The sequence below is a fragment of the Balaenoptera musculus genome, chromosome Y (genome assembly GCF_009873245.2).
Source record: "Balaenoptera musculus isolate JJ_BM4_2016_0621 chromosome Y, mBalMus1.pri.v3, whole genome shotgun sequence".
In the NCBI taxonomy this organism is placed as follows: domain Eukaryota; kingdom Metazoa; phylum Chordata; class Mammalia; order Artiodactyla; family Balaenopteridae; genus Balaenoptera; species Balaenoptera musculus.
The window spans coordinates 711667-724740 of NC_045807.1; the positions used below are offsets into that span (position 1 = coordinate 711667).

Below are 13074 nucleotides of genomic sequence, written 5' to 3' on the forward strand. Positions count from 1 at the left end.
TTTTTAGTTTTTTAAGGAACCTCCATACTGTTCTCCATAGTGGCTGTATCAATTTACATTCCCACCAACAGTGCAAGAGGGTTCCCTTTTCTCCACACCCTCTCTAGCATTTATTGTTTGTAGATTTTTTGATGATGACCATTCTGACTGGTGTGAGATGATATCTCACTGTAGTTTTGATTTACATTTCTCTAATGATTAATGATGTTGAGTATTCTTTCACGTGTTTGTTGGTAATCTGTATATCATCTTTGGAGAAATGTCTATTTAGGTCTTCTGCCCATTTTTGGATTTGGTTAAAAATGATTATACAGAATAATATGAGGAGCAGAATAATGACCCCAATTTATATAATAGTCTTAAGCCAGGAGCCCGAACCTGAAGGCAATCAGCTAAAGAGGTCAAAGGACCATTGATTGCAGGTGACAGCTGGCAAAGGTGGAGGTGTTTTAGTTGAACTCATACAGTTATAGTTGAAGAAAAGTTGACACCTGGCTGTAGCAGCCTGACCCACTGGGTAATAACAATAAGCTTGTGGGTATAATCGACAGTGGCATTTGGGGTCAAAGAGAAATTGGTTATAGGTAGGACCAAGGGAACTACAACATCATGAACAGATCAGAGTTTCTCATAACAGATGCAACAGTCAAAAAGGTTTCTCCCTTTTGGAAATAAGGTAAGAAGCAACTGGAAGAAAAAGGAATACCGGCCTGGTCCAATCATCTTGGGGAAGCTGTCTCCTATGCCTGTCATCTGCTTCAATTCCTGGAGATCTTTTCCAGGTAATCAGTTGGTGTGCAGGTTCAGTCAGGGTTTGGTGCTTTCTTTTCATGTGATACATGGATCCTAGAGTCTATTTTTTTGGAGTTTGGTGGCACATGGTTTGGTTACAAGTGCCTGATATGGGTCTTTCCAATGGGGTTAAAGGGAGTTTTTCTGGAGGTGTCTTTCCTAATAGATGAAATCTATGGGCTGCAAGGTGTGTTTAAGGTTTTCATCTCCCAGGAGTGTGCTGTAGAGAGATTGCTCTCCGAAAGCATGGTTATTCTCAATGGAAGCAATTAGGCCTTTGCAATGTTGAAGTATATCTCCTTTTACTAGTTGTGGACCAAAGGGTGACAGTTTATGGGCTCCAAAAGGGGTAGAGAAGGAGTAATGGCAGTGTTTTTGGCCGGGGTACATGAAGGGTCGTTATAGATTTTGCCAGTTGAGTCTTAGTGATGTTGGTACTAAGTTATTTAGATAGAGGATTAAGGATGGTTAGCACAGTGAAAGTGTTGTAAAACTGACCACTCTCATCAATGCCCTTGATGGTGATGAAAATTCCTTGGCCACAATGCAGTTTTGGCAGGAGGCAGGGAGGTCCCAGATAGGCATGATCTTTTCTAGTAGGATTTTAGCCACAGAAGTAGCTGTAGCTTGTCTACAAGGGAAGGCTTCAGTGCAGTGAGAAAACATACAAACTATTACCAAGACATATTTACATCCATGAGACAGAGGAAGCTGAATAAAATCCATCTGCCAAAACTCAGTAGTCCATTGGGCAATTTAAAGTGTCCAGGAGCAGTGTGGATAGGTTTTCCTGAATTATATTTTGTGTAGCTGGGGCAAGCAAAGTAGACATTCTTTGCAGCCTTGTTAATATTTCCCCACTAGTATTGGTTCATTCATGTTATCATTTTATCAGTAGATCAGTGATTCTATTGTGTGTACAATAGCTGGTAATAGGAATTTTAGAGTCTCTGACAGGATTGGATTATTATTTGGCCCAACTCAGAGTTCTTTCTTTTATTGAATCAACAATTATTAGATTTCCAATATCACTTTTTTTTCCCCTATGGCCAATTTTGGACATCTCTAGTCAGTTTTTCTAGATTATCAATTGGGGGAACATCCTTCTGTACCTTTTGGTTATTGATTTTCAGAAATATCAGTGAAGTGGTTTCCTTTAGTGTCCATGGAATCAATTTTGGAATGCCCAGGGAACTTGAAAATAGCCAAAGCAGCTGGCAGAAGTATGGCACCAAATAATTCCTGGACATAAAGACCCTTTTAAATTGTGTCCCTGGTGGAAGTGAGGAAGTCTCGCTCTTTGATGATCTACTCCAAATGCATACTTACTGTCTGCCCTTGACTAAAATGCAAGACTGAGCAAGTGTGGGTACTTATAGGCAAAATAGGAGTTTGCAGGGACCAATGCAGAGGATTATAAGGCCCTGAGTCTTGAAGTTTTTTGCTATGGGCTTGATGACTTGCAGCTGATCCAATAGGGCAAATGGTTAGTATCCTTAAAATTAACCGTACTGACATTAAAGATGGAGCAAATAAAAGGTGAAGGATCATTTGATTCACCTGGTTGGCTATTTTGGCTGCTGCTCTCAAATTCTAGAATTGTTTGCCCTTTTAGGGAGAAAGAAATTCCAGCATGATATTTCTCTAAAAAAAAAATCTTGTCACAATAAATGGATAGAGGTAGAGGAATTAAGGAGAAAAGGGTGCGTATCTCTCAAAGGGCCTAAACAAAAGGGAATAGGTTCAGAGGCAAAACCTATTGAGGCTTATTAGAGATCCCACTCTTTAAACCATTTTAGTACTCCAAGGCAGGGGGCTGTATAATAATTTGAAAAGTCCCTATAGTTTCTTGGAGTCCTGGAATTGAGGGTTAGGGGGGCATTTGGAATGGCTAGCAAAAGGGTAAAAGCACCTGGACGCTTAAGTTTGTAACAATTTTTCTTCCAGTGTCCTGGCTTTTTGCAGCAATATCAGAGACAAGGAGGGGTTTAATTTTGTTTCGGGACCTCCATTTGTTGGAGTTGAAAATTGAGGATTTTAGTAGTCTTCCTTTTGGTTGAATCCTCTAGGTTGAGGGTGAGCTGATTTGCTATATTAGCTAAATCTGGAGTGAACATTGCCTCCCATTCCATCCTTGTTCTTTTAATTAGAAGAGAAAAAGCCCAGTTCAGACCACATGGAGTTGAATGCTACCTGTGTCGATTCAACATCCATAGGAAGGCCAGGATTTTCCTTAAAAAAATTTGGAGCCATTATAGTCATCACGAAAGAGCTCACTGGGTTCCTGAGTACAAGCTTGAATTTACTTTAATTAATAGCTTTTGGGAAAGATCTGGGATTGCGAGGTGAAGTCAATTAGTGATTGCTCAAGGCTAGTCATTTAAGAAAGCAGGGGGTTAGTTTCATTTGCAATTCTAGAGATCTTTTCAGGATTATCCAAATTAGCTGTTTTCAAACAGTGTTGGGCTTGGCCTTTGCCGCTAAGCATGTGACCTATCTGGTCTAAATCTCAGAAACCTGGTTGGTGTGTCTTGGTCACTATATTAAATTTCTTGGCAAATCTATGAGGACTTTCAGTAACTCTAGGAAAATCTTTGTCCATGGTTTGTAGTTTGTTCCCTTACTGTAGGGAACATAGGAAATTAGGAACTTAGCATTAGGATCCTTAGAGGGTCTAATTTTAAAGGAGCAGGTTTTATAATGGGTAGGGAGTGACTTGGGAAAAACAGGAAAGTTATGGAGCCCAAGAGGACAGGAGAGAATATAAAGCAGTCTCGGAAGGTTTTTGTTTTTTGGTTTTTTTTGGTCTTCTTTCAGTATTTTATTCAACTTGGTTGATTTAGAAATAATATTTTATAAAGAGGCAATTTTAGATTTCTGAATATGCTTGGAAGCCTCAAGACACCCATTGAAATAGCCATCCCGTTCAGCTTGTTTTTTTTTAGAGCTGCAGTCTTCTAATTTGGTTCTAAGAAAAGCAAGTTTGGGGAGATCAAAATGTTTCCATAATGGTCACTGGAGTTCTAAATTCCTTTTGGTTGAGTTGATCCAAATAGTTAAAATTGTACATGAGGAGAGACCCTTGTTTTTAAAGAAAGCTACCAGGTTCCCAGAAGGAGGACCCAACAGAGACCCAATTCAGCAGTTTGGGATTCCATTATACAAAAAGCGCTTCAAAGAAAGAAATGGGTACTCTCCAGAAAGGAAAAAGCCTTCAAATAGATCCTGGATAAAGTCAGAAAGCTCAAGCAAGAGGAGGGAGCTCAAATCCAAGAGGAGACAGTGAACTGAAAGGAAAAAGATGACTCATGGAAGCAGAGAGCACAAAGGACTGGAGGTCTCTAATTCCTCAGGGTTTTTCTTCTTGGGATCCCACTTCTGATCATCATACAATGTTGACCGTAAAAACAAAGCCAGTTATTTTACCAGCAAAATGGGTTTATTCAGAATAAACAGAGAATAGCAGAGAATTGCAATTTGGGACAAGCAAAGTATGGCACACCATAGGCAGGTCTGGAGAACAGAGGGGAGGGGAGACATTTATTTAGAGATAAGAACTGTAAAATCTGTCTTTATGAACATTCTATTTAAAGCCCTGCACTAAGAGACTTGATCAATCTTTAATATGGCTTCTATTAGTCTGAGGCTAATCCCTGGGAAAATTTAGCCGCTTTTTAAGTTCCTTTCTGGAAAAGCTCAAGGCTATCGAAAGAACTTACTATTTGTTCTAGCCAACACCTGAGATTGGCCCTCAGCCTCTGTTTCTTAGAGCATTTATTGAAAGGGTTTATTTACAATTCTGAAGCATTCCTCTGTCCCTTTGGGATGTACTTGCACTTTCTACAACACAGAGTATCTTTCTCAAGACAGCCATTACTTTGAAATGTTTATTTTTTTATTTTTTAATTGAGGTATAGCTGGTGTGCAATAATACGTAGGTTACAGGTGTACAGTATAATGATTCATAATTTTTAAAGTTTATACTCCATTTATAGTCATCATAAAATATATTCTCCATGTTGTACAATATATCCTTGTAGCTTATTTTATACATAATAATTTGTACCTCTTAATTCCCCTACCTTTAATTGCCCCTCTCCTCTCCCCACGGGTCACCATTAGTTTGTTCTGTGGCAGAGCAGGATGGAGTGGGGCCTGTGCACATGGTCTCTGTGGCAGCCCTGGGCACCCCAGCCTGGGTTGTGTGTCTTTTGGTGGGGAGGAGGGTTGGGTGCCAGCCAGTGGGGTTTGGAAGGTGGACCCGGGGAGGGGAGAGCTGTGGGTGGTGGGCGGGGAGGGCTCCATGGCCAGGAATTTTGGTGGACGAGGACCAGACCACCAGGGAAGTGGGGTGCCATTGTTGAGTGGTGTGCAAAGGGCAGGGCTGCCATTGCAACACCAGTCCCTGCCCACCAGTCCGGCCTCCTTTGGCAGTGGTGGGGGTGCACAACTGAGAAGGCTCACCCACCCCTCAAGCCCCATGAGCCTGCTAGGGTCCCAGGTCTAAGCCCCGTCCCCACTAAAGACTCCTCTGTCTGTGAGAGTCCCGGACTTGAGTCCCACCCCCGCCGGGGCCTCCTCCAGCCACATGGGTCTCAGTGAACCTGAGTACCACCCCCCAGGCCTCCGTGGGCTGCATGACTCCTGGTGGCCCACCTGCTGCCCCTGATAAGGCCTCCTCTGGCCCCATGGGCCCTGGCAGGCCTAAGCTCCACCCCCATCCATGGGATACGCAGGTCCCGGTGACCTGCACACCACCCCAACAGGATCTCCACTAGCTGAGCAGGTCCTGGGCCTGGGCCTCCCTCCTGCCAAGGTCTCTGAGGGCCACGAGGGTCTCGCCACCCCTGACAAAGCCTCCTGCAGCCACACAGGTCCTGGCCTAAGCCCCACCCCCATGAAGGCCTCCTCTGGCCACAATGGTCCAGTCAGGCTGAGCACTGCTCCCCTCCAAAGCCTCCTCCAGTTGCACCAGCTCTGACAGACATGCCCACTGACGTGTTCACCCCAGCCGGGCTTGTGCAGGCATGTGTGTTCTGGGCCAGATTCAGGAGCAAACGCTGGTGAGAGGAACATGCACAGAGTTCAAGCTGACACAGTGGGTGCAGAGACCTACCTAGAGGTCTGGGAGGCCCTCCAGGGCAGGCAGGGGTTGGATGTAACTCACTGTGGGGAGAAAGACACTGATAGCAGAAGCACCAAGAAATTTCTATTTTTTTTAATTAAAAATAATTTTTTGCTGTTGTTATGTTTTCTTTTCTTGTCATTTCATTTTAATTTTTCTAGTTTTATATTATTTTTTATTCTTTTCTATCATTCTGCTCCTTTTTGTTTGCCATTTGTTTTTTGGTTTTGTTTCTTTGTTTTGTTTTTTTTGTTGCCATGCCATGTGGCTTGCAGGGTCTTGGTTCTCAGGCCAGAGGTCGGGCCTGATCTCCTGTGGTGGGAGCCCTGAGTCCAAGCTACTGGACTAACAGAGAACTTCAGGCCCCAGGGAATATTTATCAGTGTGAGCTCTCCCAGAGATCCTCATCTTGGCACTAAGACCCAACTGCCTGCAAACTCCAGTACTAGATGTCTCAGGCCAAACAACCAGCAAGACAGGAACACAGCCCCACACAACAACAAAAATGAGGTGACAAGTAATATGTTACAAACAAAGGAGCAAGGTAAAAACCTACAAGACCAAAAACATCAAGAGGAAATAGGCAATCCACCTGAAAAGAATTCAGAGAAATGATAGTAAAGATGATGCAAAATCTCAGAAGAAGAATGGAGGCATGGATCGAGAAAGTACAAGAAATGTTTAACAAGGACCTAGAAGAACTAAAGAACAAACAAACAGAGATAAACAATGCAATAACTGAAATGAAAAACACACTAGAAGGAATCAATAGCAGAATAACTGAGGCAGAAGAACGGATAAGTGAGCTGGAAGATAGAATGGTGGAAATAACTGCTGCAGAGCAGAATAAAGAAGAAAGAATGTAAAGAAATGAGGACAGTCTCAGAGGCCTCAGAGACAACATTAAATGCACCATATTTGAATTACAGGGATCCCAGAAGAAAAGAAAAGAATGGGTCTGAGAATATATTTGAAGAGATTATAGTAGAAAATTTCTCTAACATGGAAAGTAAGTAGCCACCCAAGTCCAGGAAATGCAGAGAGTCCCATACAGGATAAACCCAAGGAGAAACACTCTGAGACTCATAATCAAACTAACAAAACTTAAATTCAAAGAAAAAATATTAAAGGCAGCAAGGGAGAAACAACAAAAAACATACAAGGGAATCCCCACAACTTATTAGCTAATTTTCCAGCAGAAACTCTGCGGCCCAGAAGAGAGAGTCCAAATATATTTAAAGTGATGAAAGGGGAAAACCTACAACCAAGATTATTCTACCCAGCAAGAATCTCATTCAGATTTGACAGAGAAATCAAAAGCATTACAGACAAGCAAAAGATAATTCAGCACCACCAAACCAGGTTTACAACCAATGCTAAAGGAATGTCTCTAGGTGGGAAACAAAAGGGAAGAAAAAGACCTTCAAAACAATTAAGAAAATGGCAATAGGAACATATATATATCAATAACTACCTTAAATGTAAATGGATTAAATGCTCCAACCAAAAGACACAGACTGGCTGAATGGATCAAAAAAGGAAATCCATAGATATGCAGGCTAAAAGAGACCCACTTCAGACCTAGGGACACACACAGACTGAAAGTGAGGGTGTGGAAAAAGATATTCCATGAAAGTGCAAATCAAAAGAAAGCTGGAGTAGCAATACTCATATCAGAAAAAATAAACTTTAAAATAAAGACTGTTATAAGAAATAAGGAAGGACACTACATAATGATCAAGGGATCAATCCAAGAAGAATATATAACAATTATAAGTATTTATGCACTCGACATATGAGCTCCTCAATACATAAGGCAAATGCTAACAGCCATAAAAAGGGAAATTGACAGTAACACAATAATACCAGGGGACTTTAACACCCCACTTACGCCAATGGACAGATCATCCAGACATAAAATTAATAAGGAAACACAGCTTAAGTGATACATTAAACCAGATAGACTTAATTGATATTTATAGGACATGCCATCCAAAAACAGCAGAATACACTTTCTTGTCAAGTGCACATGGAACATCTTCCAGGATATGTTACATCTTTGATCACAAATCAAGCCTTGGTAAATGTATGAAAATTGAAATCATATCAAGCATCTTTTCTGACTACAATGCTATGAGATTTGATACCAGTTACAGGGAAAATAACTGTAAAAAACACAAACACATGGGGCTAAACAATATGCTACTATATAACCAAGAGGTCACTGAAGAAATCAAAGAGGAAATCAAAAAATACCTAGAAACAAATGGCAACAAAAACACGACGACCCAAAACCTAGGGATGCAGCAAAAGAAGTTCTAAGAGGGAAGTTTATAGCAATAAAATCTTACCTCAAGAAACAAGAAAAATCTCTAGTAAACAACCTAACCTTACACCTAAAGCAACTACAGAAAGAAGAACAAACAAAACCCAAAGTTAGTAGGAAGAAAGAAATCATGAAGATCAGAGCAGAAATAAATGAAATAGAAACAAAGAAAACAACAGAAAAGATCAATGAAATTAAAGCTGGTTCTTCAAGAAAAACAAAATTGATAAAACTTTAGCCAGACCTATCAAGAAAAAAAGGGAGAGGACTCAAATCAATAAAGTTAGAAATGAAAAGGATAACTTACAACTCACACCCCAGAAACACAAAGGATCATAAGAGACTGCTACGAGAACTATATGCCAATAAAATGGATAACCGGGAAGAACGGACAAATTCTTGGAAAGGTACAACCTTCCAGGACTGAACCAGAAGAAACAGAAAACCTTAGTTTAATACTATACCAACACTATGCTCCCTTATAGTTCTGTACTGCCACTTAAGTTGTGATTGGCACAAATAACACGCTTATACATTACCAATTAGCAAAGATTTACAAGAATCGTTTTATGCATGTATCTTTTGTGTTAGCAAAAAGTGCAGTATTACTGGCTTTTATATTTAACCTATGTAGTGACCTTCACAATGACTCTTCATTTCTTTGTATGCTTTCAACTGCTATCTCATGTTCTTTCATGTCAGCCTGGACTACGCCCTCTCAGCATTTCCTGTAGGTCAGGTCTACTATTGATGGATTTCTTCAGTTTTAATTTATCTGGGATTGTCTTAATTTCTTTCATTCTTAAAAATATATTCCTGAATACAGAGTTCTGGGTTGACACTGTTTGTTTATTTTTTCAAGATGACTTTGATATTTAAATAATCTTAAGTATGTCATTCCATTTCCTATTCCGGAAGTCAGAGCTTAGGGTCCTCTTAGTTACTTTCTGAGCATGTGTTCATGCATATGAGTCCCACATGGCCTTCCAATTCCCCAACTTTAAAATTTCCTCTCCCTCCCCCCACTCCGGATTCCTGACTTTCCTTTTCCAACCTCTTTCTTCCCAGGTCTGGAGGGCTGTGATTAGTTTTCCCAACTATTGTTCCCTGTGCCTGGCTGCTGGAGGCAATACTTTTCTTTCTAAATGGTATTAACTCAAGTACAATTGTTATAAATTTAGGATGTTGATTATAATCACCAGGGTAATTATCAATGAAATAATTAGATATGCAGGAAGGTAAGAGTGGAAATCAAAAAGGCATACTAGGAAAAATATCATTTAATCACATAAGAGACTAGTTTTGGAGGAATTGAGAAACTAAAAAGGTATAAGACATACAGTAAATTAATTATCAGTATTTACTTTAAATTTACATGAACTGAACTCTCCAATGTTGACTAAAAAAAATGCACATGAGAGTTGTGAGTTAAGTTTTATTAGGTGCAAAATGAGGAGATACCTCTGAGAAACTGCTTCAAAGAAATAGAGGGGAAGATCAGTATTCTCTTTGATTTTAATGAAGGAGGGTATGCGTAGTAAGTACAGATTTTGGCAGAAGCTTGCTGCTACTCCCAAGGAGCAGACGTCACTCTTAATAATTTTAGTGCTGGCCAACTTCCTGGGCCCACTTGTAAGGATGTCGTGACAATCCCCCCACCCCCTCACCCTTGGAGATGCTGACCCAGTGGAGCCTGCAGCGCCCCTACCTGAGTCGTCCATGGCCTGGATCAGGACACTGCCATCCCCTGCCAGGTATGGGCTGGACAGGCGGCCAGGGGCAGATTTTATCATGTGGGAAACCTGATGCAACTGGTTCTGCCTGAATGGACAGCCTGAGGAAAACCCACCGCCCCAGAGAGCCATGACACAGGCCTATTCCAACCCTGGGTACAGCTCCTTCCCTTCCCCCATGGGCTCAGAACCAAGCTGCAAGGCCTGTGGGGCCCACTACATAAGCATGGCCAAGAAGCAGACCTGTTTGGACTGCAAGAAAAATTTCTGCTTGACCTGTTCCAGCCAAGTGGGGAACGGCCCTGCCTTCTCCACCAATGCTTCTGAGCCACAGCCTTTCAGTGAGAGGAGCTCATGAAGATGAAGGTAAAGTAGCTGAGAGACTACCTCAGCTTCCATGACATCTCTACTGAAATGTGCCAGGAGAAAGAGGAACTGGTGTTCTTGGCCAGCAGCCTGTAAGCTCCCAGGAGGTCTGGACTCACACCCCGACCTTGTCCCCAGACTTCCCCAAGCAGTGGGACTTCCTGACCCAGAGTCACACCAGCACAGTACCTCCTACCTTACCCAGCCTCCCTTCTTCACGCCAGCCCAGGCTGGGGATCGGCAGCAGGCGAGTGGACATGTGTCTCCAGGACCACGAGGAACCTGGAGAGCACAGCCAGAGCGCCTGCTGCGGATGAGACCCAGACTGTTGATGCAGAGAACAGCTTCATCCGAGGCCAGAAGACCTCTCGGTATCACTTGACTAACCTGGAGGACATTGAAGGTCTAACTGTGTGGCAGCTCGAAGAGGTACTGGCTCATACAGGGCTGCTGTGAGAAGTGAGAGCTGATGGAGAGGGTGACACAGCTGGGCAAGGATCAGAAGGGACTCCAGCACCTGGTGTGTGATGCTGAAGACCAAAACAGGGGAGCAGTGCCATCCAGCCTGGAGGACAACCTGTGTCATATCTACATGGACTCACCCATCAACTGTGTTCTGCTGGAGTGCGGCCACATGGTCACCTGCACCAAGTGTGGCAAGCACATGAAAAGTGTCCCATCTGCTGGCAGTATGCAATCTGAGCCGCACACGTCTTCCATCCCGAGGGCTTGTACCAGCTTCTTGAGTGCCTTATAGGGACATAGCTCTAGGTGTCTGAGTCCATAGTTGGCCAGCTTGCAGAGGGGCAGACTAACAAGAAAATTTGCAGTGTTCCCAAGACCAGGGCAAGCAAAGATGCTGTTTCACCTCTGGGCATACCAGTCTTGCTTCAGAGATACACTTTGTGGCTGGCAGAGCTGGAGGCCAGTGGGAACTGGTACAGATCTCACAAGCAAGTCCCTGTTTCAATGATCTTGGGGTGATGATGGTAACTGATGAAGAGAGGACTTTCCAGAATTTGGACCATATCTTCCTCCCTTCCTCTGAGAACTTAAACAGTTTCACGCTTCCTCCTGTAGCCTGCCAATCCCCCTGTGTGCCTCTGTTTCAACCATCAGCCATTTTTACCCTGGTAGAAATGGCTCTCTTCTTCCCCATCACATCTGGATTCGTTTCTGTGCTTTAACTGACCTTTGCTAAAGTCTCTTGCTACATTACCTAAAATTCGTTTGTTTCTTCAGACCAAAACTTTGCTAGCTTACCAAACCAATAGTGATCCTCCTTAGGGCAGAATTTGAACAGGTAAACTTATTTTTGGTGAGAAATGAAACACAAATGCTGTTGAAAAAACCTGAAGTCATTAACAGTTGCTTCTTTAAGTGAAGGGATTGAAAGCTATCAGCCTCCTGACCTGACCTTGAGAGTCAAGAAAACATCTGGCCTTCAAACTGCTGGGAAATTCCAGCCTCTGCGCAAGAGATGGTACATGGAGCATCTCTGCTTCTTCTCTTGAGGCCTGACTTTGTGCCATCGTTAAGTTTAGTTCATGACTAAAGGGAAAGTTTTGGGTGGAAGCAGTGGTTTTCTGCTTGGCTTTGGATGTGAATGTTTTATTTCAAGTGACTTACATTAAGAATTTCTCAGACTTTCTTGCGTGTTAGAGCAAACTCAAATCTGCTTTTTTTGTTTTGTTTTGTTACAGAGCTCTGCTTTATAATTTTGTAATAAAGTTTCAACATAAAAAATAATTTTAGTTCTTTTCTAGATATAAGGAGATGCAAGAACTTGGGTTCATAAAAATATTCTCCTGAAAATATTTAACTCTCTGAAGGCCTGTTCTGCCAGTTTCTCCCAGAGCACAGAGTGCCTCATTCCTGATCTCCACCCTGAACTCCTTTCAGGGGGTGTTGTAGGTCAGCAACTGCAGTGGCCAGTGACCTAATCCTTGTAGTGCCAGAAGGCAAGTGACAATTTATAGTTGGCACCAATCAAAAGGCAGATAATGGCAGAATGTATTTTTAAAAGAGTAAAGAAAAGACAAAGAAAACATGATTCAGTTATGCATTGTCATCAAGAAATTCACTCTAAATGCAAAAGGTATTCTCCATTATGATGCAAAGATACAATGCAAATAGAAAGCAAAAGTGAGCTGGGGTTGTTCTATTAATATCAGAGAAAACAGAATTTGGTTAAAGATACTTACAAGAGAAAAGGATATTTTTATTGATAAAAGAGTCAAACCATTAACAGGAGTTCACAATGATAAACATATATGCACCTGAATCTATGATGCAAATAGTGACAAAAAAGGGGATGTTCTATAATCATAGTTGAGGGCTTCAATACTCCATTTTCTATTATGAATATAACTAGAGATATCTAAAAGCAGACAGGGGACTTGAACAACACAACACACAAACTAGACTTAACAGATAATTATGTATACATATATCATATATACACACACATACAAATATGTCAGTACGTAACAACAGCAGAATACACATACTACTCTAGTACACATGGAACATTCACATCATAGACCAACTCATATGTAAGTCCCCCGAAAAGACTCAGTGATGTTTTAAAGTTTGAAATCATAGAAAGCATATTCCATGACTACAATGGAATGAAACTAGGAATCAGGGGGAAAAAAAAAATCCATGACTCAAAAGTTGGTTCTTTCAAACCATTAAAAGAGTACAAAAACTTTTATCTAGGCTGACTAAGA

General features: G+C 41.7%; 1 pseudogene; it reads left to right on the forward strand.

Moving 5' to 3' along the window:
• The first annotated feature begins 10034 nt into the window (after positions 1–10034).
• On the forward strand, positions 10035–11107 carry LOC118889457 (annotated as a pseudogene).
• The last annotated feature ends 1967 nt before the right edge of the window (positions 11108–13074 follow it).